The sequence below is a fragment of the Lissotriton helveticus genome, chromosome 6 (genome assembly GCF_964261635.1).
Source record: "Lissotriton helveticus chromosome 6, aLisHel1.1, whole genome shotgun sequence".
NCBI lineage: Eukaryota > Metazoa > Chordata > Amphibia > Caudata > Salamandridae > Lissotriton > Lissotriton helveticus.
The window spans coordinates 640,292,404-640,317,752 of NC_136067.1; positions in this window are offsets into that span (position 1 = coordinate 640,292,404).

Sequence of the window (25,349 nt, forward strand, 5' to 3'; positions counted from 1 at the left end):
GATGTGCAAACACGTGTAGCTGGGAGAGAAGCAGGCTCCCATAGCCACCCCCCATTTTTGACTGAATAGCTTGTTATCAAACATGAAAAGGTTATTGAATAGGCACCACCTAATCATTTCAAGGAGCATCACATTATGATTATGAAAAATCAGTGATCTTTTGTCTAAATAATGTTTGACAGCAGTCAAGTCCATTTGATGATTGATGCTCGTATAGAGCAATTCTATGTCCATGGTAATGAGCAAAAGATTTTCCTCCCATGTGATATCTGTGATCTTATCTAGAAAGTCACTAGTATCTTTCACAAAAGAAGGAAGTGCTTAAACATGAATTTGTAAAAAATAATCAACATAATGAGTGATCTGTTCGCTCATTCCACCTATTGCAGAAATGATAGGTCTGCCAGGAGTTGGACTAATTACTTTATGAATCTTAGGAATTAGGTACAGGGTAGGAATAACATCAAAGTCATTCATCATAACTTAAATTCTTGGTTAGAGACAGACCTTGTCTTTTCCAGCCCATCAAGTATTTTTTAAAGGCTCTCCTTAGCTTTATTGTAATCCGCCATGGTGCTGATAGCATAGCAGGCCGGGTCAGATAGTTGTTTGTATGCCTTTTCTGTATATTCTTTACGTGGCCAAATAACATTTGTTAATGACTATATCCTTGTTCTTACTTAACTTGTGAATAAGGTTTTCGTATTCAATATCACAGTGTTTAAATCTTTCTTTACTGTGATTAACCTTGTGATACAGTTTCTTCATCTCATCAACAACTCTTTCACGAAATATGTCGATGGCGTCTTTGGACATCATAGGGTAGAAAATAGATTTGGCTTTGAAAGGGCTAATGCCTGCACTCGGTTGAACCAGATTAAACCTTGTCAGTCTTTCTTGAGTGGATATTTGACTGAGTCCACCCACGTGCTCTTGATGACTCTCATTGTTCAGCTCATGTAGGGTCAGAAGTGTTGTGGCATCTGAGGCTAAAAGGGTTGGCATATTGACAGCTACTTGATTAGCCTCATTTTCCACAATCTTGTTGCCATTTTTTATTCCGTTTTATGACAGCGGACAGACAACAAAATACTTGTATAACAATAAAAGAACACCTTCATCGTCTTTAAGGCGTTATTATAATCTAAACACATTAAACCATCTTTTGGCTAATACAGATCTCCATAATCAGATTTATATAAACAAAGATACATGAATTAAATCTTACTAATACAGAAATTTTCCTTAAAGTCCTATCCAGTTGGTAATCGGAGACCATAGTCTACCTCCAAAAATTTTCTTTCTAAGACCCTTAATTTTGTAAAACGCAGTCTCAAGATGGTAAATAGACAACAATTTAGTTTGCCACATAATAAATGTTGGTGGTTCAGCATCAAGCCATTGAGACGTGATACATGAGCGATACACAGACATAAATATAAAAATGAATCCTTCCTCAGCAGCCAGACCCTTATAGGCCAAACTGTCTTCACAGCCGAAGATAACCAGTGGTGCCGATAATTGCACTTGAATGCCCAAACTAGTCATCATATAAAACTCAATATCCCCAATGAGCTGAGAGAGCTTGGGACAAAAAAAGAACATATGCGAGGCATCTGCTGCATATAGGCCACAGCGATTACAATTAGTCCCCCGCCCAGAATTCCATTTAGCCAGTTTGCCTGGTGAATAGTATAACTTAAAAATTGACATAAAGTGTTGGCTTTTTAGAGGGCCATTAAGTAAAACTTTAGTGGCCATTTCTATGCTTCTCTCCAAATTAATTCGCTCAATGCCTAATTTATTTTGCCATTTTATCTCTCTAGCCACTAAGTCATCTCCTCCTGCTCCAAAAGCAACTGATATAGAGGCCCCATTTTATGCCTACCTCTAATTGCTTCAATAATCTCGATCTTTCCAAATAGGATCATATTTTTTGATGTTTTCCGTTCACAAAAACTCCGTAGCTGAATGTATTTAAAGAAATCAGTGCGATGTAGCTTGTATTTCTGCCTTAAATAGTCAAAAGAAGCAAAATAATTCCCCTGAAACAAATCCCCAAGTTTGCAAATCCCCGAACTGTGCCACCTTAACATCACCTGGTCGCTAAATATCTCTGGAAGGAGGGAGCAATTTTGAAGAGGAGTATATAGATTTAAATTAGGGCCTATGCCGACCATATTACATAAGCAGCATTAAGAGTTTTAAATTTGGTTTTCTTGTAATAGCTTGGCTCTATTATACGGTTTAGGCATTGTTTTGCCTCCGCACCCAAGAGCATCTCATAAATAGATGGGGCAGAAAAATCCTCCGTTGGATCTTCCGGCAATAGTAACACACCCATATGCTGTAAAATGGCTATCCAATGATATAGCTGAAAATTCGGGATACCCCAACCTCCTCTCTCTCTGGGTAGCGTGCATCTCTTAAATGCTCTCCGTGCCCGATGATACCCCCAGAGAAATCTGGAACACATTCTCTCAATTCGGGAAAAATAAGAAGTAGGTATAAGAAAAGGGACAGCCCAAAATAAATACAAACATTTTGAAAAAATAAGCATTTTTAACACATTACTACGCCCAAAAAGTGAAAGTTGTAAGTTGTTTATCCTTTCTAGTATTTTGTTAGAGGAAGCAATAATAGGGTCCAGATTTACAGGAATAATATCCTCAATATTAGATGTAATCTTTATGCCTAAGTAGATTGCCTCCCTTTCAAACATAATATTCTCTGGGGGGCCGGCCTCCGAATGAATAAATTGTGTCTTTTCAACGTTTAATTTATAACCGGAGAACCTGCCAAAAACCTCAACGGCCTCTATAATCTTAGGTATTGCATTACTGATATCCGACGTCACTACCGCGATATCGTCTGCATACGCACATACTTTAAAGGCCCAATTATTTATCTGCACAGGTTTAATTGCCACGTTATTCTCCAAAGTAATGATGAAGGGATCTATATATAGTGCAAATAGCAGGGGGGAACAAGGACAACCTTGTCTTGTCCCCCTTGCTATCGACACCCTCCCTAATACCTCCACCGAGATCCGTATAACAGCTGACAGATGGGTATACAGTGTCTGTACAGCCATGATAAACTCCGCCGGGAACCCCTTCCATGCCAGGACTGACCACATAAAGCTCCATGAGACCCTGTCGAATGCTTTTTCAGCATCCAACAGGGCCACACCGACAGGAGAGTTAGTACCCTGTGACCAGTCCAATATAGATATAATCCTTTTAATATGATCTGTGGTATCTCTACGTTGTATAAATCCATGTTGTCTTAAGGAGACCAGTCCCGGCATTAAATCATTCAGCCTATTGGCAATAAGTTTGGAATATATCTTACTGTCCGAGTTCAGTAATGAAATCGGCCTGTAAGACCCCATTTCAATGTCTTTTTTGCCTTTCTTTTTAAAAACCACGATTGTAGCTTGTGACCAAGAATCAGGAGCCTTCCCCAGAAAAGCTTGTTGGCAGACTTCTAATAGTTCACTTTTCATTATGTTCCTGAACGTCAGTTAAAATTCCAATGGGATATTATCAGGACCTATAGCCTTACCCTGGGCCAAGCCTAGTAGTGCTAGTTTGACTTCTCCCCAATCCAATGGCGCCAATAGTATCATTTTTTTAGTGTCCGACAGTGCTACAGGGGTCAAATCCTTTAAATATTCTCCCACATCCTCACCACCTGAGTCGAATCCAGAATCGCTGTATAACGATTGATAAAATCCCTGAAACGCCGTTAAAACACCCTCCTTGGTTTCTTGCAGGATCCCATGTAAATCCATAATTTTAGGGATATCATTATACACTGCTTTTTCCGTTGCCCTTTTTGCCAAAAATCTTCCTGTTTTCTCCCCAAATTCATACTCCGCTTCTTTATGCTGTACATACTTTTCGGCGATCTGATCCGCAATGTTGGCATATGCGCTAGCCCTTTTAATGGTAAGATCCCTTTGGACAGTATAAACTAACACTGGTTCCGCACCTAGCCTTATCGTTTCTGCGAATTTCTTCTCCGCTATTAGAACCTGATCAAAATCCTGTCGGTGTTTAAGCCACATCTTTTTACGTTTGAATTTTGAAAAACGAAGGGTTTCCCCTCGAACAACAGAATTAAATGTATCCCAAACTATCTCGTGTGCAGCTGTTCCTTTATTGATATCAAAAAAATCCTGAATTACTCTAGCCATGAATTGACAATGCTCCTCATCCAAAAGTAATTTCCTATCGAAAGACCACTGTTGGTACTCTACTTTTTCTTCCAGATCTATGGAGAAGTGTGGCTCACTGGTTAGAGCAGGCAGACCCTGAAGCAGAGGTCAGACCCGGGACCAGGGTTCAATTCCCGACGCGGCAGGGTCTTGAGCTCAAATGTCCATGGACTCGATAATTCTCGCTTCGGTGCCTGACCTAATCATGGGTTCACACTCTGCAACTCTGGGCATTAAGCTTGCTTAATCTCCACAACGGCCCCCCTGCGGCGGGATGCCTGGCTTTCACCTTGGGGATGCCCTGTAGGGGCTATCTCACAGGGAAAAGCCAGGACGGGTTCCCAAGGCAAGCGCGGAGATACCCCTTCGGGGGTCGATTCAGGCGCTATATAAGAAACATAATAATAATAATAATAATAATAATATGATCGGATTATGGTCTGAAACCAACTTAGGATGAATCTAAATTTTAGTTTTAGCTAGCAGTGCAGACATAGTAAATAAATAATCTAATCGAACAAATTTTGAATGAGGGGCAGAAAAAAAAGTGAAACCAGGATCGTCTGGGTGCTTTGAATTCCAAACATCATGGAGGCCATGATCTAAATTCAAGCCCCGTAGCGCAGAGAATACTAACCGCTTTCTGCCTGTATACCCATGATTTGATCTAATATTCATTCCTGCTTCAATATTTATATTAAAGTCACCACACATTAACACTGGTAGTGTCCACTGCGCTAATTCTAAATTCAAAAAATGTAAACATTCAGCATCATCCAGGGTAGGGCCATATACATTACAGAATGTAAACCTAAATTGCCCAACCTTAAGTTAGGAAACGGCCCAGCGCCCCCATCTAATTGCCGCAGCCTTAACACAAACACCCACACCTCTTTTTATCAGTATAGTCACCCCTTTCTTCACTCCAGTTTGTTTAGAGCATACTGCCAACTCCATACCTATGTTTTTTAAATACCCTCTATTAGCCCATGGGACGTGTGTTTCTTGTAGGCGCAGTATATCAATATGTAATATCTGCACAATTTTGCTAAAACTTGTCGTTTCTTGGGGTCATTGAGCCCACATATATTCAATGTACAAATCTTAATTTTCCTATCCATAAACGAAGTCATGTAAATCAAATTCAGGTAGTAAAAAACTGACTTTCTCCACTACGAACTCTATATAATTTCTCACACATCTTTTATGACTCTTATCATCTTTTAGCTTTATCTGTATAACACCTACCACCTTAAAGTACTACTGGTCTGCCGCTGGCTTTTCACCCCCCCACCACCCAAACCCCACACCCAGCACCTTACCCTCCCATCCCTTCCCCAAGCCCCCCCATCCCTCCCATCCTACCCAACATATGAGGCCCAAAGACCTTTAGTCCCTGCAAAGTATGGAATGCCGTGCCCCCCCTGGTCCCTAGCAAAAGAAACCAGACTATATAACAGCACCAGGAAAGGAAAACCGGAAAAAGGAACCTTCCTACAACATAGCTAACAAAGAAACCACATTTCCCCAGTAATCTTCTTACACCCCCCCCTACAGGATGTCTAAATATTCTTTAGCCTGAATTTCTGACCAGAAAAATTTAGTTTGACCTTTAAACATAACTTTAAGCTTTGCCGGGTTCTGTAAGTACACTACTGCCCCTTTTGTTTGGAAGTCCGGTATCAATTGACATAAGCGCCATCGCTTCGAGACCGTGGCCTGACAGAAATCTGGCCTAAAAAAAAAACTACATTCCTTAGCAAATGCCTTCCTATCTGGTCGTGCTAACGCATATATGTTCTCTCGAGCTAGAAAGTTATTAAAGCAAACCAAAATTGCTCTTGGGCGGTCTTCTTCTCCATGGCGTAGTTTCTTCACTGTAAACGGAAACAGGTGTGCCCTTTGAATTTCCCTGGACCAATCCCATGATGTCAGTTCTGGGAAGGCTTCCTTTAACAATTGAGCAACAAATGTCCGCACATCCGAGCCCTCCTTCTTCTCTGGGACCCCCAAAAAGCGTAAGTTATTGCTACGGGCCTGATTTTCAAGCTCCGGCAGCTTATAACTAAGATCGTCACGATGAGCTTTAATAGATTCTAACTCCACTATTTGGGTAGCAGCATCATCTTCTAAAACTGATATCCTGGCCTCGGCTTCAGTGACTCTATCAGCTGTTTCAGCACATATTTTTATCACTCGCCGGACAGCATTTTTTACCTTACTGCATGTAGCCTGCATTCGAGAGTTCTCCGCCTTGGTCTCAGCTCTATCACCCATAATTGTATTGTATATTGTGGCCAAAGTGATCTCCTGTGGGGCTGGTATGTCCTTTCCATTTTTTTCCCCTTCAATGCCAGCTACATCTGCCGCTAGCGCACCCTTCAGTGCCTGAGTGGCCGCTAAAACATTTTCAGGTGTAGCTTGATGTGGCCCCCTTTTCTTCCGCTTCTTGACAGTGGTGACGCTGAGATTTGATGAGGCTATGCTTTGTCTTAAATCCTCATCCGTACTGCTGCCATCGCTATAATCCACCCAGTCTCTACTCACATTCGTGCTCTCATCTGAGGATGGCTCCGACAATGAATAAAAGTTTTCACCGGATTCATGAACCCCCGCCACTTCTTGCACTCCCTCAGTTAGGGTAAGCAAATCTATTTTTGTTACTAGATTATCCACTTTGCCCTTCGTTAACTCTTCGACTCTTTCCGGGACTCCATTTCCCATCATGCAATTGTCAGCGAGAGTCTGTCCTGGGCTATGCTGTTCCTCGATTAAATTGACTTCCAGATCTTTTTCCGTATTTACATCTATGCCTTTGGGAGACAAATGTTCACTGAGTACGCCCGCTGAAGCAGTATCATAAGCCGCTTCTGCCAAGCCCGGCTGAATTTCCATATTTCGATTACTCTGTCTCCCAAACATTGCGGGCAAAGTTTGAATTCCTTGTTTACTCAAACATAAAATAGCAGCATTCTTTCCCAGACCTCTGGTCAGTAATATGACTAGGGGTACATGAGGTGCTGGGGGTGCTTATAGTACTCTCACTTTCTTCGGCGGGATCTCCATCAGTTTCCCCCCCCATCTTCGTCACAATCTCCCCTGCACCTTGTTCCTTGGTCTTGCCACTGCGCATAGTTACCTTCGCCGTTAGTTTCGGCGGCATCCTCTTTTTCGTCGCGGCTCCTCCTCGACCACGAACAACTCCGCAGCGAAAACCTAGCAGCAAAGCGGGGAGTCGCCAAAGCGGAGCTCTTTGCCGGAAAGTTAATAAACTGCCCAACAATGTATAATGTCGGCGCTGCACGCTCGGCAGTTGCAGTGGCTACCGTTACTCCTCTCGCTTCCTCTCACTTCACGGTCTTTTCCGCCGCCGCAGCGTCCTTCATTATCAAGAAAGCCCTGGTGTTTCTGCCTAAAAGTTCACCATCACGCCGCAGCTTTTGCACGGGTTACTCAACGTCTCTAAACCATCAATGTGTGTCGGAATATAGCAAGCAAGTGTTAACAGCAGCCTCTGTTCACCGCTAGCTTCCTCCTTCTTTTCAGCGATATACTTTCTCATTGAAAAACAATCCTCTCCATTACAGACTAAGAACCAGGACCAGGAGTGAGGGACTGAGCTGCCTACACAGCCCACGCCACGGCCGCCATCTTGCCTCTGTTTTCAGTATGTAACTTGAGCTTTCTGATGTAATTATATATGTCCACTCCGGTTTTCCCATAGTTGAAATTGCTTTCAGGGCAATGGGATAACCCAAGGGCCAGCAACTGAGTTTCCGTGTTAGTCAGGACTGTAGATGATATATTTATCACAGTTTTGGAGTTGTGGTTTACCGTCTGCGCCATTGTTGTTTCTTTGCTTTTCCTCTTCCTGTGCCTGCTCCTTTCTCTGCGCCTCCGGTTTCTTCTTTGTCGGGCGCTTTGGCTGCATTCCGAGTCCGCGGTCGTAAGGTCTGCAGGAGGTCCGTTACTAAAAAAGTTAACTCTTCTGAGGTACTTAATATGTTAGCCATATCCGGATTACTTATTCCTTGTGCTCCATCTTCAGATTCGTTGTCACTTGTCAGGGAACCCGTCTCGGAGCTCGATATTTCTGTATTGACGCCACTTGCCACAGTTTCCTTTCCTTGACCTGTTGCATTGTGGGTAACATTTCCCAATCTGATTTTTTGGGCATGATCATATTTGCGAGAAAATGTAAAAACCTGGCCCAACTCGTAATCCGCTTTATCACATGCATATTTAAATGCCTTTTGGGTTTTTATTTTGTCCTCATGTTTTTTCATTCTTTGTTCAATGTTCGTTTTAAATTTAACAATGAACTCTGTTTGTTCCAACTTACTTAATTGTTCATTTATGCTCTCTATTTCTTTCAAAAGCTCTTCACGATCATTTTGGGCATACTTAACTAGGATCTTCACAAGATTCATTGAAGCTGCCAAATTGTTTGTTGCCCATTCTTTAAGCATCTCAGGATTAGAATTTTCAAATGAAGGTGCCAATAAAATTAGTAATCCTCGGGGCACACGTCCTACTTCCTCATATTTCTGTATTGACTTATGTTCCCACCATTTTGTGATTTTGTTTCTGGTGCATTTCTCTATTCTTTTAAGTAATGACTTAGCATTGGTTTGTTTTTCATTCCCTTGTAGGACTGGATATCGCAACACTGCACTTGGTGTATTATTAAACAGCTCATCGGCTGCTGCCTCGCAGTCCCGCAAAGCATCCCTTGACATCGCAGTAAATAACGAAAGCCCCACGTATAACTTGAATTCGGCGGGGAAAGTGTAATTGCCAAACACCTCCTCACCTGTCATTTATGCTCCCAATAAACTTACCGCTGGAACGAAAGAATGCCCCAGACGTGTCCTTCGACCCGTTCATTGTTCTTTCCCAGCTGGTAAACAGAACTTGAAGCTACACAGGGGGCTGCCGCCAATAGTATCCTCCAAGATTGCTACTCGCTCATGTGGCTGAAGATGGCTGCCTGCTTTAGAGGAGGGGGTTCGCTGACACTTCTATATTTCCTACTGGTGTTAGGTAGTTATAGTTAGGACCTTGTCTCTATTAAAAATGTTTTTTTTCTTTTACTAATATCTTTGGCTCTGTTTGGTGAATCTTCACGAAATTCTCCAACCTAATGGCCCACTCACTTTAGCTGCTGTCTTTAAAGCTTTGGGGTGATCCGTCAAGCCGGGGCAGAGAAAAAGGGGGGGTCCCAAAATACTTTTCTTCCTTGTTAATTCCTATAGAAAACTGTTGATGCAGCTACAGCTCGAACTGCTGAACGGAATTACACAAAATGTGGCAAAAAAGTAGCTCTTGGTCCAGAGTGCACTATTTTCGTTAAATTGTGTAAATCTGCTCAGTAGATCCTGAGAAGTTTAAACATTTCTTAGATATACAAATTTGGCCGCGCAGGATCCGTGAACCCTCCCGATCTTGTGCCGAGATCTAATTGGCTGCCAACACTTCAAACAAGGAAGTGTTTGCAGCCATCTTGTGACTCAGTTGAACAGAATCCCAAGGAAAAAGTTTTAAAATTAAGAAAAGTGGGAGGGTAAAAGTACCCTGCCCCCCTAGGCCTCCTCAGGGGGTCCCACAGGGACCCCCAGGACCAAAAAAAGTACTTTTTACAAAATCTCTCTCTCTGGAAGGATCAGTGAATTGAGCCAGACATTCTTAAACAAGCATTTTCAAAGCAATAGGTCCCGCATTTACACGAGTTTGAGCTATTGGCAATGTAAAAGACAATGCCTTTAATTTGTGTGTTGCTTTTGAAAACCCAAATTAAAGGCATTGTCATTTATAATGCCAATAGCTTAAACTCTCGCAAATGCGATACCTATTGCATTGCAAATGCTTGTTTCCAAAATATTGGCATGCATGCAGTTCGACTGAAGTGAAACAGAACTTTGCCTTCAATACTGATGGTTAGTTAAATCCAAGCCAGGACTGGAAACCAGATGCTCAGAGTCATCTAAGAGGTAGTAAGTCAATAAAAAATCCTATACAGGAGATCCACCGTAAATAAACTTTGTTATTTGCCCCATTTCTAAATAATTGAACTGACACACATACAACTTTGCAACAGCACACAAAATGTAAGTTTCAAACCACAGTGCTACAGCAAATATCGGAACTATATCTGGATAGATGATACAAACCAGATGTTTGCACTCACAGCACAAGCAGTGGTTACAAACAAAGTAGGCCTTACCAAAGAGAGACTGCTGAGGAGAAGACCACCGAAGACGGGCCTGGAATCTACGTGCTAGAGAGGCACTCCGCGGCAACTACAAGCTCAGGAAGGGGGCCTATGCCCAGCTTGAAGCAGCAGTAGGGTGGGACCTTAGGAAGTAATGCTACAGAGTTCCTACAGACCCCTCTAAAGGAAGACGGCGATACCTGCTGCAGCTAAAAACCTTGTCCAGGATAATACGCCATTGTGTTAGGGGGAAAACTCGGAAGAACAATTATCTGCCAGTATCGAATAAGCAGACGCCTATTATACCCAGGTATGTGTACACAAATACATGCACACATATAGTCTTGTGTACGTTCACTTGCATAGAATAATTACAAATCTCTGCTACTGCTACTCCCCCGCATGTGCACCTCTCTCACCTCATTAATGTAAGGTGCTGCACTGCATGGGTGGCTCCTCGGGGCAAGAGAGACGCAAAGATTGGGGCAAGCAAAAAAAAATAAAAAATTCAAAAATACCTTCCGTAAACCGTGACCCGGAACTTGCTGCTGCTGCAGACTTCTCCTTATCTCTCCAGCGGTCTCTTGCCCACCAGTCCTGTGCAGTGCTCTTTGCTTCCTCAATCTTCATAGCTGATGCTTAGCTAGTAAGCAGTCCGGAGAAGGGGCACGCCAGGAAACAGATGACTGCTCGGGAAAAGAGCCCAGGGCTGTTACAAACTGAGAGCTGGAGAAGCGAGAGACATGGGACTTGGTAGGGGATGGCATGGGAAGATGAGGTGATTTACCACAAAAGTGCGTTCGGCGGCCGGGATACTTTTAGCGCATGTGTATATTGTAAGGTAGTGCGCGCATGTTAATGCGCACTATTTTTAAAAAAACAATTATGCTGCGTAAGCATAACGAGACTGTACTTAGGCGATGCTGCTTCCGGAATAAACTGAATTTTTGTATCGGATGAAGAAATAATAAGCCCGCTAACAAAAAAAATGCCAAAGTTAACTAATGGCAAGCGGCGAGACAGTACCTAGCAATAGGCGGAGTTTCACCGCACCTATATATTACTAGATGTCTTGGAGATACAGCGCATGCGCTGCTAGGCGCGACCTAAAAATGAAGCGCAGGCTTTTACACTTATTTTCCTTGAAGCCCCCAGGTGGGCCAGGTTCGGGGCAATTAAAAAAAGAGATGCCCTCTCACAGCCCCGGGGACCACCACTTCCCTGGGGCTATTTATAGTAAATGCACGGGGGACTGTGTGGCCCCCCACAGCTCCGGGGATCACCACCTCCCTGGGGCTAAATTTAGAAAGATGTGTGGGGGAGCTCCAGCCTCCCACGTAGCCTAAGTTGGCACAGTATGCCCAGACCCGGGTCCCTTGCTCACTTTGCCACTGGATTCAAGCTAGCCTAGCTGATGAGGGGTGTTACCCCAAAATCAGTCCCAGGATGCTTGTTTCCGGTTCAGGGAAGGTTTGGCTTGGCAGCTCGGGCTTGACTGATTTGCATATGGTAGGATCTGACCTGAAGTGGAGAAGTGAACTAAAGAAAGATGATGGATTCAACTCAGATCTGTTACTTAGGGTTTGGTACATTATCTCCTTGTGTTTGCTTTTTAGCATTGATGGCAGCACTCCTACTCTGACAATTGTTCCAGAGCTGTGTGCTCACTGGGGCCTCCAGGAACATGTGCCACACGTCTCTGGCTAACTGGTCTATTTATGCAAATTGAAAAAATTATCCCTGCTCTATTCCAAAGAACTCCTGTGGTTCTACCTATGTGCTAAATCAACCATTTGGGTACATGTTTCCCAGCACTATACATCCCAAATTTGCTGTCTCCTCACTGACATTTCATCTGTAATTTTTTTAATGGTTTAAAACACCATGATGACAAATGTGGAGCAAACAAACGGGTATTTCATTATGATTTGGACTGCTCTCTCCCAAATCTTACATACCTGTCTAATTACATATGGAAGATGACCCAGGACTGATGAACCCATCATGAGCAACTAATTTTGGAGTATATCATCATGTGTCCTCCTAGCAGTGTTGTTTTCCAATTTACTTCATCTTTGATGCAGTGTAGAGCATGCTGTAACTGCATTGCCATGTAGTAGGTTCCATAGCTGAGGTCCCTAAACTGCCACTTCTCCTTGCTAGCTTTTATTTATTTATTTATCATGAGTTTTATATAGTGCTGGCTAAACCCGCAGGTATCAGAGCGCTTTACATACCATTATTTCCGGGCTGCACACAAACGGTTTAAAACTCAATGAAACTCTAACCTTCTACATAAACTTGGTGTGCATTTCGCCATTCGTGTATGTATTGGTTTATACAATGTATCCCCCAGCACACGTAAAATCAAATTGATATATTCAAATGTGAATCACACATTTTGCACACAAAAAAAGGGATGAATCTGTTCAATTTTCTCTGTATTCCCTTCTTTATCTTTTTTTATTTGATCTTCAAGTTCTCATTAAGTGAAAGGTTCCCAAGCCAACACGTCTCAGTAAAGTTGTACATACGACTTGTTCACGGCTAGGTAGAAAACAATACCACGTTTCACATTATTCAGTAATTGCATTCATTTGTCAAACATAACAAATGTGCTCCCCGGGGTACACAAAGTGAAAATGTGACAACCAAATAACTAAGACCTCAAAATCTGGTGCTCATTCGTGCGTCCGGTGCTTGAAAAACATTTTGTGAAGCATCATATTATACAGAAGGACAATAATCCACATACATTTAATATTCTGTTAGGAAAAAAGTAACCACAAAAAGTGCGTGTGATCGTGAAAGGCTATGTGATGGAGATAGTTTCTTGATGTCAAATTGCCTGTATTATTATCTGCCAAATCTCATTGTGTCACCCAAAGACCAAAAGACTAACCCTGGGCGTCCGAATCGGCTACGCCCACGGAGTAGGCGTAGTGTTGCCTTCTACGCATTTTGCGTAGACAGCGTAGCCGGCAACACTACGCCCACTCTGTGTGCGTAGCCGAGTCGGCCGCCACCTGCCTCCCTCCCGCCCTCCCCTAGATACATTATTTAAGCAATTACCCTGAATAAAACAACTTTAAAGCACTTACCTTGTCCGGGGCTCGTCCGGGGCTCGTCCGGGGCTCCCTCTTTGAATAGCGTCCTTTCCTGGATACCAATGCGCATGCGCGGTCGCCCACGCATGCGCATTTCTCGGGAGAAATGCGCATGCGCGGCCGCCCGCGCATGCGCATTGGTATCCAGGAAAGGACGCTATTCAAAGAGGGAGCCCCGGACGAGCCCCGGACAAGGTAAGTGCTTTAAAGTTGTTTTATTCAGGGTAATTGCTTAAATAATGCATGTAGGGGAGAGCGGGAGGGAGGTGCGTAGTGGGGCTACGCGGAGTGCGGGAGTGGGCGTAGCTTCTCGCCCTCTCCGCGTAGCTCCGCGGAGCCCCACTATGCCCACTACGCCCAGGGTTACAAAAGACCAGAACCACCATCTCAAAAAATCTACTGAGTCCTTACCAAGGAACCCAGTTGTAACTAATAACAATAATTTAAGACCACCAACCTGAGCAAAATCAATATATTGCAGTCTGTAAAAATATAAAACACACAGGAGTAGCAAACACAAATATGGGTATTAATCTCTCGACTCTTCTTCGTAAGGTTCCAAATATATAGTGACTGTCATAAATCACAGATCCCAAATTTACCAGTTTAATACATACTTCTAGTGCGGGGATACTTCCTTGCCACACTAATCCTGTGGCGTGAGGAAAATTCCTGATAAGGATTGATGGTAGGCTTCCAATACGTATCCAAATACTTAGTCTGATTTCCCAAATCTGAGGAAACAAACACACCAAAACGGCCTTGGTTCAAAATACAGGAAGCTTAAGCAAAGGCAAACATACCCTCCCTTCTCGAGTGTTTAAACCTCACGAAACCGCGCTCTACCGCGGTGATTTTAATTAAATTATCCGGCGTCTTTACCTGCAGGACTAGGAAAATTGAAAGAGCCGCCGATCCGCTGACTTGTCCCCTCATGCCGGACTCCAAAATGCGAGTGCCGTCATAGCTACAAAGTTCCCGCTATATTATCGAGAGAACCATATGATCCCTTCAATGCGCATGATCGCAGTTGTAGCTCTAACTGAGACACCATCTTATAGTGGGCATTCTTGATATGAAAGCATACTGTGAGTAACTTCGCCCAATCACCTCTGTTGCGACCAAAAGTATTTTACATAACGTACATTTTTAAAGAAATTAAAATTCCGACATAATCACTTAGATAGCGTGTCTTTTTATGTGTAAGTCTAAGTATCCAAATCTCATTCTAAAAGGGGAAGTGAAATTCTGTAAGTCGTAAGGAGGGGTGAATATATAAAATTTTTATCTTTCCCGCTCGTATACAGGCTGTGGTGACTGAATTAAAGTAAACATTTTATATATTCACCCCTCCTTACGACTTACAGAATTTCACTTCCCCTTGTAGAACGAGATTTGGATACTTAGGGGTCCATTAGGAAGTTGGGCGGAAAAACGCCTTTTTCTGCCCGCGAGCAGCGGTACTCATGTCTGCCATATTAGTATAGCAAAACATAGGTCATTTCCCGGCGGTGGGAGCCAATGGAGACTCACTGTCGTGCGGAATGACGTCTGCCCCGCTCCACAAATTAGGGTGGCCAAAAGAGGCAGACGCACCGCATCAGAGACACCGCCCAACCAGAGACGGCAGAAACTCGACAGCGGAGCGCCATAGCAGAGACCCGTCCTCTCCACCCGGTCATGAACGCCATGGACCCAGCTCTACATATGCATTTGGTGATGTATCTGCTACAGCACTACCATCAAATGGGCCGCCGCCGCAGGTACGCAACTACACAAATACAACACACAACACACACGCTGATACAGGGTCCACTTCCAACACAGACACCCTGCTGGGGGTCACAACACATCCACAAGGGCACCCACACATTACCCACCTGCCAGCAATTCACCCCTCTGCATCCGGGACACACATCGACCGCGAACTAGCAGCAACGTTCCGTTCCCGGTCACGTCACCGCCACAGTCAACACAGGCGTACAATGCAGAAGGCAGGGCCATTCCAAGACATAGGCACAGAGACCACAGGGACACACCACCCCCAACCACACATCAACACACCCCATCAAGTCACAGGCCAGGTGCCCATCCTGTGAACCCCCATGCACAGCAACAAGCAACAAGCACAGCAACAAGCAAGCACAATACACACCCTCACCACACAACAAACAACCAGGGAGACAGCCACTGCAGGAGTGGCTGACAAGGAACACACAACACCAGTGCCTCACACACTGAAGGCTGCCAAAACTTCCCAGCACATACACACACAAACTCACACAAACTTAAGTCTATATATATGTATACTATCTGTTATGGTCATTAATTAGCTAATCATGATCACATCTTATGTTCATAGACTGATATTGCCATGGACGTTCATTCGCAATTTAAAAACTGTATCATTGCATACTCCACGTGTGGCTTTTGCGTTATCTATCGTAATTCTTCTTTTTTCCATAAATTCGGGAACATCTGACCAGTGTGTATTTATGGTGGTACAAATATACACTGAAATTGGTTAAATGCTAGCCACTACTGGAATTATAAAACAAATCTAATTATATTTTTACTCCATCTATAGTCCTTTCTCTTTCTCTTTTTCTATATCTAAAACCGATTACCATTGGTGCACATAGTGACCAGAGAGATAAAAAGGGTTCTATACTGACCATGAACGTAACTTGTGTTTGGTCTATATAATAATTTCATGATTATTCGATGTGCAATTTATAATGGACTCAATAGAGACTATACTTCCTCCTTTCGAAAATACCACTGTCCTGTTTCCATGCCTGATGCTTCAGCGCTACGCTTGAAGTCCTCTTTCTATGGCTAACAATTTCGTTTTTTTAATCTGCCCATATAAAAATGGCGCAATAGAACTGGCTACCGTTTATAACCAGCCAGTCATTTTGTGAGGACCCTTCGTGGTGTCCCAACAAGATCGAGAGTCATAGCCGGAACACATCTTTCCTTTTTACGGTAAGCGCATCGTCTCTACGTTATGTAGACTTACTATGGGGGTAGGACATTCTTTATTAAAGAATTTACCCGCGTTTCATTATTCCTCCTTTTTTAGAAGAAGGAGATATAACATAATCCCCGAACCCTGACTCTCGGCGCCTTTATCAATATACGCCTAGGTAATATGAGTAATTTTACTCTGGTTTGTTATATATTCATAGCCTTTTATAATAATTTTCGTCGCTTTCCTTTCTTTTCTTTTATTACAGGACTACAATAGAGTATGTGTCCTACACCGTTTTTCCAACTCTTTGTAAACCAAATCTTCACCCGGAAGTCATCTGTACAGAAACGGGAAAATTATCAGCACCATAATTTAGGTACAATATGGCTTACCCGTTCGTTTTAATTAGCATTGGATGGCAATTCTAGTTACTATTTATACTCATAGCCATTTTTCGTTCTGGTTTAGCTTAGACGTAAAAGATCGTCCATCGAGTAGCTGCAACCACTATTTGGGAACGTTATCACGTTACACAAATATCCATCCTTCACGGTATATATCATCGGCTTTTTTATATTGCCTTTCATACAATAGTGTCATACGAGAACTAATTTATATCATTTTATTACTTTGTCTACTAACTAGATACTACAATTAACAAACCATCTAAGTATGGCTCTGATCATCACGTCTTACGTAAGTTATATCTAGGTAAGCAGCCTCCACACTAACGTATTAGTTGTTGAAATTATGATTATAAATGTAGTTTAAATACTCATATTGTCCCTTTTAGGAGGATATACTGTGGTAAATCATTTACGTGTAATATCTCTAAAAACTGTGTTTTGGTATAGGACTGAGCATAAGCCTATTTGTTAGTTATGTATATCTTCTTCTTTCTTTCTATTTTTCCTTCATCTCTTTTTTCTTTAGTTTTAGCTCCAAAAAATAAGGGGTGACATCGAGCAACTCTTCTCTGCTAACACACGGTTTGGATATATTTCTTGTCCCCGTAAGTATAATTCTCGGTGCATCGATATATATACTCTGACGACCTATTGTTGACCTTCTCGCTAATATTTATGATAATTTACTGTCTGCATAGCAAAGTTGGTGAAAGTTTTCCGTTTTAAAGTAATGTGTTACTCTATAAATGAAAGAACCTACTCTCTGAAAATGATATCTGTGACAAATTGCTGTCAGTAAGTCGGTATAATTCATTGGATCTAAATCAAATAGAGACACTACTCTCCTTTTTTTAAAATGTGAATGAAAATGGCTGATTGAAATAACTATCCAATGTATAGCCTAGATTCATGTTACATACATACATTTGTGGAATGAAGGTAATCGGGTCCAACATCCACTGTAATGTGTACACTAACATGTTGACATGTGATATAGATCTGTTATAGTATATGGACACATCTTTTGATATTTTGTAAAGAAACAGTGAGTGTGGACCTTTTTAAGAATATCTATCAAATATGCAATTGGATATAATGTTGTATTATGCTGTACATAAGAAACTGTCTTGCATATGTCTACGATAATCAAATGCATTATATTTGTTGACTGTAGATAATGGCTTTTAATATATTGCACATAGAGGGTTTTTGTTATTGTATATAATGAATTGTGGTATATATGTTTGGTATTTATGATTGTCTAACTCTCACCCACATTGTTTTTAATACTTTTAGTGCAATACACGGCCACCTGAGGAAGGCTAACTGTCCGAAACGCGCGTTGTGAACTACCTTGCCGTATTGCCTATATAACACTATTGTTACACAAAGATGAAAGACTTCCAAAAAAAGAAAAAAATATATTTTTTTGAATAAATAAAGTAAAATACCTTTATATAATTGGTCTTTTTGGGTGGTGAGATTACTTACCTTTGACAGTTACTACCATAATCAACAGTGGTGGTTACTATAGTGTTTTATAATTTTCTGCATATTCACTTGACTATAGACCTTTCTCAAATTGTATCCACAAACAGAACACACACACAGGGAAGCCAGAGCAGATGCCTGCCTAAAAACTGCACACTAACACCACAGGAACACACACAGAACCCCAACAGAAACAGACATACCCTGTCAGCCAAATTGTGGAAAGGCAATGGGAGCACAGAACTACACTGCCACATCAAACCAACCACAGATGCACATGAATGCACAAATCCACAGGACATCAGGGGATGCACATCAGGCAATGCCAAGCCCACATACACACATCACTGTATGCACAACAAGCAGTGTGTGCACAACAAGCATAACAGCTATACACAGACATGACTGACACAACCTCAACACACACCACAAATCAGCACAGCACAAACACAACAACACACCCAGGAAGTGAAGCAATACCACAGCCAACACACATACATCCAACACAACAACAACATGATGCACCGCTCTGGGATACAAGAGCAGAACCATCTACACCAGAGCACTGAGCAGCACACACAGCTCAAGTGCACATGGGCAATCCTCACTGATAAATAGCTCAAGAACATCACACATAAACCATTGGGGCAATGTCCAGAGTGGAACATCACTCTTGACCCAAGAACTGCACCACAAGGCTCAGTCTCACAAGTGAAGTGATGGGGATGCACATACACATGCAAACAACCGACTTGCATGTCAGTAGTAGACATGTAAGGGGTGTACCATACACAAGTAGAGGGAGTGCAGACCCACAATGGCTAGGCACAAGTGTCGCACATAGGTGATGGCATTACACTACACACACCATGCCATACACTACACACACCATGCCATACAGGAGGCGAAAAGGCACCATGTGCCTGCAATGCATGAGAAACACAATGCCAGTGAGGAGCAGCAGGGCCACACAGTCTACACAAACACACTCAAGACACATTGATTATCAAACAAACACAACACTGACATGGCACAGGGAAGAGTCCAACACAGCAGAGCAACAGGGCCAGTGTCCTTGGCAGGTGGCACAGCATGTACATGAGAGGCTGCACAGGGGAGAGTCCAACACAGCAGAGCAACAGGGCCAGTGTCCATGGCAGGTGGCACAGCATGTACATGAGAGGCTGCACAGGGGAGAGTCCAACACAGCAGAGCAACAGGGCCAGTGCCCATGGCAGGTGGCACAGCAAGTACATGAGAGGCTGCACAGGGGAGAGTACAACACAGCAGTGAATGACAATTTCGGTGGTCAGGGAGAAATGCGGAGTCAGGACATGAGAAGCTGCACAGGGAGTGTGTTTGACTGTACCCTTCCTTTATCAGCAACACACCCAGGTGGCAAACAATGAGCAGGACTAGCACACCCGTATGAGAGATAGGTGTATGAGGGGAACTGCCACTCACATTTGGCTGTCAGGCGGACTTGGAGCTGGCTGTGTGTCGGGGACAGCATGAACACTTGAGTGGGGAGACAGAGGCGCAGGTCATGTAGGGCTATCAGTTATTTGGCAAGCTGGAGGAGGATGTTTGTACCAGGTGGTATAGTGGCATGTGGTGGTAGAATCATGCAGATCTGTGACACAGTGTGGGTGGGAGAGGTTGGAGGGGTACCCTTCCACTTTTTGGGAATACGAAATGGCTTCCCTGGGTTAATGGGAACTGGTGATGACACAACAGGCACACACACCAACTGTCCCGCATCAGGTGCAGACACTGGCACTACCTCTGGTGACATGCTGGATCCTGCGGAACACTTTGTCTGGCTACTCCTCTGGACCACATTCCCCTGTTTGCCAGGTGTCCCACCTACAGTACCCTCCTTTGCCTCTTTGCCAGGGGTGGTCCATACAGTGCCCTCCTTTGCCTCTTGCCAGGTGTCCCACCTACAGTGCCCTCCTTTGCCTCTTTGCCAGGGGTGGCCCCTACAGTGCCCTCCTCCACCTGCTTCACTGGGCTTGGAATTGGAGTTGATGTGGTGGGGGATGGGGCCCTGTGCCCTTCCTAGGTGTACCCTTGCTATAGAACACCTTCCGAGTGGGCACAGACACTGCACGCCTAGCTCTGCGTGAAGTTTTAGGGACAGGAGAGTCCTTTGCTGGTGATGCCTCTGAGGCATGTGAGCCTGATGTCAGCCTCATTGCTTTTTCTGCCTTGCTCTTCCCTGACAGGCTCTAGTCCTTGCATTCTGGGGTGGCTCTGCTCTTCTGTGGGGATGGTGTCTATGGGCTGGACCGCTTAAATTGTGTCTGCTGTGTGCTCCTTGTGCTGTATCGTGTCTGTGACGCATGCCAACTGTGGTCACTGTCATCTGATGTGGCCACTGACTGGGGGTGGACAAAGGTACCTGAGCAGGAATGGGAGCATGTGCCTATTGAAGGGCAGACGTCACTGCGGATGACACAGCCTGGACTGTACGGTGTAGCCCACCCACGTCAGAGTGCATGCCCTCCATGTAGGCAGCCACCTGGCCTAATTTCTTGTCATGGTCACTGAAGGCATTGAGCAGGGTGGTCTGGCCCACACAAAACTGGAGCAAGAGATCTACAGACTCTGCACTGAAGGCAGCAGGAGGGACAGGTGCAGGTTCAGCAGTGCCAGGTGTGAATGTAACTCGTCCCCTCTTACTGACACGGACACGGGCAGCACCAGAGGAAGTGGATGGGAGACTGGGCACTGGCCGCTGTGTGGTAGATGATGTTGCAGATTCCCCATCCCCTGTGCCTGCCAACATGGATGCATCACCGCTGGCATCAGATGATGTAGCACTCTGTCTCAGCCACGGATTCCTCCTGCATACTACGGTCCCCCTCAGATGCGCTGGTGAGCTCTGTGTCAATCAATCAATCAAATCAATCATTACATTTATAGAGCGCGCTACATACCCATGAGGGTCTCAAGGCGCTGGGGGGGGGGGCGCTACTGGTCGAATAACCAGGTCTTGAGGAGTCTTCTGAAGGCTAGAAGGTCCTGAGTCTGCCGTAGATTGGTTGGGAGAGTGTTCACGGTCTTGGCGGTGAGGTAGGAGAAGGATCTTCCATCGGCTGTGGTTTTCCGGATCCGAGGGACTGTGGCGAGGGCGAGGTTGGCTGAGCGGAGGCTTCGGGTGGGGGTGTGGAAGCTGAGTCGGTTGTTGAGGTAGGTAGGTCCGGTGTTGTGTAGTGCTTTGTGTGCGTGGATGTGGAGTTTGAAGGTGATCCTCTTGTTGATGGGGAGCCACTGCAGGCCTCTCAGGTGGGGTGTGATGTGGCTGTGGGCGGGGGACGTCGAGGATCATTCGAGCCGAGGCGTTCTGGATTCGTTGTAGTCGTCTCAGGAGCTTGTTTGCAGTTCCTGAGTAGAGGGCGTTCCCGTAGTCTAGTCTGCTGGTGATGAGGGCCTGGGTGACGATGGGGATCCATTTGAAGATTCTGTGGAGCATTCGGAGGGTGTTGAAGCAGGACGCGGAGACGGCGTTGACCTGCCTGGTCATGGAGAGGGTGGAGTCGAGGATGACCCCCAGGTTGCGTGCATTGTCTGTGGGTTCCGGGGCTGTGCCTATCGATGTGGGCCACCAGGAGTCGTCCCAGGCTGATGGGGTGGGTCCGAGGATGAGGACCTCCATCTTGTCTGAGTTCAGCTTCAGTCTGCTGTCCTTCATCCGGTCGGCTATGGCCTTCATTCCTCTGTGGAGGTTGGCTTTGGCGGTGTGGTGGTCTTCGGTGAGGGATATGATCAGCTGGGTGTCGTCAGCGTTGGAGATGATGTTGAGGTTATGTTGTCGTGCGACGTGGGCGAGTGGTGCCATGTAGATATTGAACAGCGTCGGGCTGAGGGAGGATCCCCGTGGGACGCCGCAGATGATCTCGGTGGATTTCGAGCGGAAGGGTGGGAGGCGGACGCTCTAAGTTCTGCCGGAGAGGAAGGATGTGGTCCAGGCCAGGGCCTTCTCTTGAATTCCGGCATCATGGAGGCATGCTGATAGGGTGCGGTGGCAGACTGTGTCAAAGGCTGCTGATAGGTCCAGGAGGATGAGGGTGGCTGTTTCTCCTTTGTCCATCAGGATCCTGATGTTGTTGGTGGCGGAGATAAGGGCGGTCTCGGTGCTGTGCTTGCTGCGAAAACCAGATTGGGAGGGGTCCAGGATGTTGTTGTCTTCGAGGTAGCGGGTTAGCTGTTTGTTGACGATCTTCTCTGTCACTTTTGCCGGGAACGGGAGCAGGGAGATGGGCCAGAAGTTCTTGAGATCCTTGGGGTCCGCCTTGGGCTTCTTCAAAAGGGCGTTGATCTCGGCGTGCTTCCAGCTTTCCGGGAAGGTTACTGTCTCGAAGAAACTGTTGATTGTTTTTCGGAGGTGGGGCGCGATGGTTGTGCTGGCTTTGTTGAAGACGTGGTGAGGGCAGGGGTCAGATGGGGATCCGGAGTGGATGGAGTTCATGGTTTTGATGGTGTCTTTGTCGCTGACGTTGGACCAGGTGGTCAGGCGGCTGGTGCGGGTGGTGGACGCAGGGGTGGTGGACTCGGTGGTGGGTGCGGGGGTGTCATAGTTGAAGCTGTCATGGATGTCGGTGATCTTGCAATGAAAGAAGGTAGCCAGGGAGTCGCACAGGTCTTGTGATGGTGGGATGTCATTGGTGTTGGAGCTGGGGCTGGAGAGTTCTTTCACGATGCTGAAGAGCTCTTTGGTGTTGTGTGCATTGTTGTCTAGGCGGTCCTTGAAGGCGGTCCTCTTGGTGGTCCTGATGAGTTGGTGTTGCCTGCGGGTGGCACTTTTGAGGGCTGTGTGGTGTTCGGTCGTGGAGCCATTTCTTCTCCAGCTTCCGACAGGTGTGCTTGGAGATCCGGAGGTCTTCGGTGAACCAGGTGGCTTTCTTGTTGGTGTGGCTGGTTGTGGGGGTCTTGAGAGTGGCGAGGGTGTCGGCGCAGTCGTTGATCCACTGTGTGAGGTTGGTTGCGGCGGTGTCTGGGTCGGTGGGGTCGGTGAGTGGTCTCCGGGCGAGGGTGGTTGTTAGTTGATCCTCAGTGACCTTGCCCCAGCAGCGGCGCGGCAGCTGTTGGGTGCGGTGGTGTGTAGTGGGTTTCCTGAAGGTGAAGTGGACGCATCTGTGATCGGTCCAGTGGGATTCAGAGGTGTAGTTGAAGGAGACGTGGGGACTTGCGGAGAAGATGGGGTCAAGTGTGTGTCCGGCGGCGTGGGTGGGTGTCGTCACGAGCTGTTTGAGTCCAAGGTTGGGTAGGTTGTCGATCAGGGTGGTGGAGTTGGCGTCGTTGTTGTTCTCGAGGTGGAAGTTCAGGTCCCCGAGGAGGATGTAGTCTGTGGAGGCGAGGCGAGGGAGTTGGCGTCGTTGTTGTTCTCGAGGTGGAAGTTCAGGTCCCCGAGGAGGATGTAGTCCGTGGAGGCGAGGGCGTGGGTGCTGATGAGGTCAGTGATGGTGTCGCTGAACTGTGGTCGTGGTCCGGGAGGTCAGTAGATGAGTGTTCCTCTGAGGGTCGTGTTGGGGTCGGTGTGAATCTGGAAGTGCATGTGCTCGGCAGTGGTGATGGTGTCGTCGGTGTTAGTTGAGATTCTGATGGAGTCTTTGTGGACGATGGCGATTCCGCCTCCCACTCCGTGGGTGCGGTCTCTGCGGGAAATCTTGTAGCCCTGTGGGATGGCTATGGCGATGTCTGGTGCTGAGGTGGTGTTCAGCCAGGTCTACGTCAGAAAGGCGACATCGGGGTCGGTGGAGTCTAGGAGGTCCCAGAGTTCGATGGCGTGTTTGCGAGCGGAGCGAGTGTTGAGGAGGATACAGCGGAGGGGGTTGGGTTCTTTGGCTGGTGTTTTGGTGGCCTGGATGCTGGTGTAGCTGCAGTTCCGGCAGGCGAAGGGCCCTTGGGTGCGATTCGGGGTGGCTCGGTAGCAGGGGTGGTCTCGTTCGGTGTTGAGTGCGTGAAGGGTGCTGGAGTTGTAGCGCAGTCTGGTGTTGCGGGTGGGGCGGGGTCCAGGGGTTCTGGAGCTGGGCGCGGTCCAGGCACGGACGGGCGCAGACGGGCTTGCCTTTGGCGCGCCAGCGGCACTGCCGCTGCGCGTGGCGCCCTCCATAAGAGGTGAAGTGGGAGGGAGGAGCAGCTGGGAGGCGGGAGCGGGGTGGCCAATGGGCGAGGGCAGTGGGCACAGAAGGCAAAAAGGGGGCGGGCCGCAGGGGAGCAGCGGCGGGAAGCCGGGAACGGGGGGACACAGAGGGCAAGGGCAAAAAACGAGCGGCAAACAGAGGGAAAAAGAACACAAATCATACAGCCAGGAATGGGGGAGAAACAGAGCAACAAACCAAAAAACAACAGAACAGGTGCAAGGGGCTCACCAGATCGGCGAACCCTTGGCAGCAGCAGCAGAGGGGCAGTCATGGGCCACCAGGAGAAGCCGTGCGGCGTGGGGAGCGACCAGAGGTCAGGTCGCACTCACTGCCGCGCGACGCCCTCCATAAGAGGCCAAGTGGGAGGGAGGAGCAGCTGGGAGGCGGGAGTGTGGTGGCCAATGCGCGAGGGCAGTGGGCACAGAAGGCAAAAAGGGGGCGGGCCACAGGGGAGCAGCGGCGGGAAGCGGGGGGGCACAGAGGGCAAGGGCGAAAAACGAGCGGCAAACAGAGGGAAAAAGAACACAAATTATACAGCCATGAATGGGGGAGAAACAGAGCGACAAACCTAAAAACAACAGAACAGGTGCCAGGGGCTCACCAGATCGGCGAACCCTTGACAGCAGCAGCAGGGGGGCAGTCACGGGCCACCAGGAGGAGCCGTGGGGAGCGACCAGAGGTCAGGTCGCACTCACTGCCGCGCGGCGCCCTCCAACCCTGCATCTGCATGAGAGAGAGATGCAGGGTTGTGTTACTGTCAACATCAGGACAAAGCAATCCAATCAATG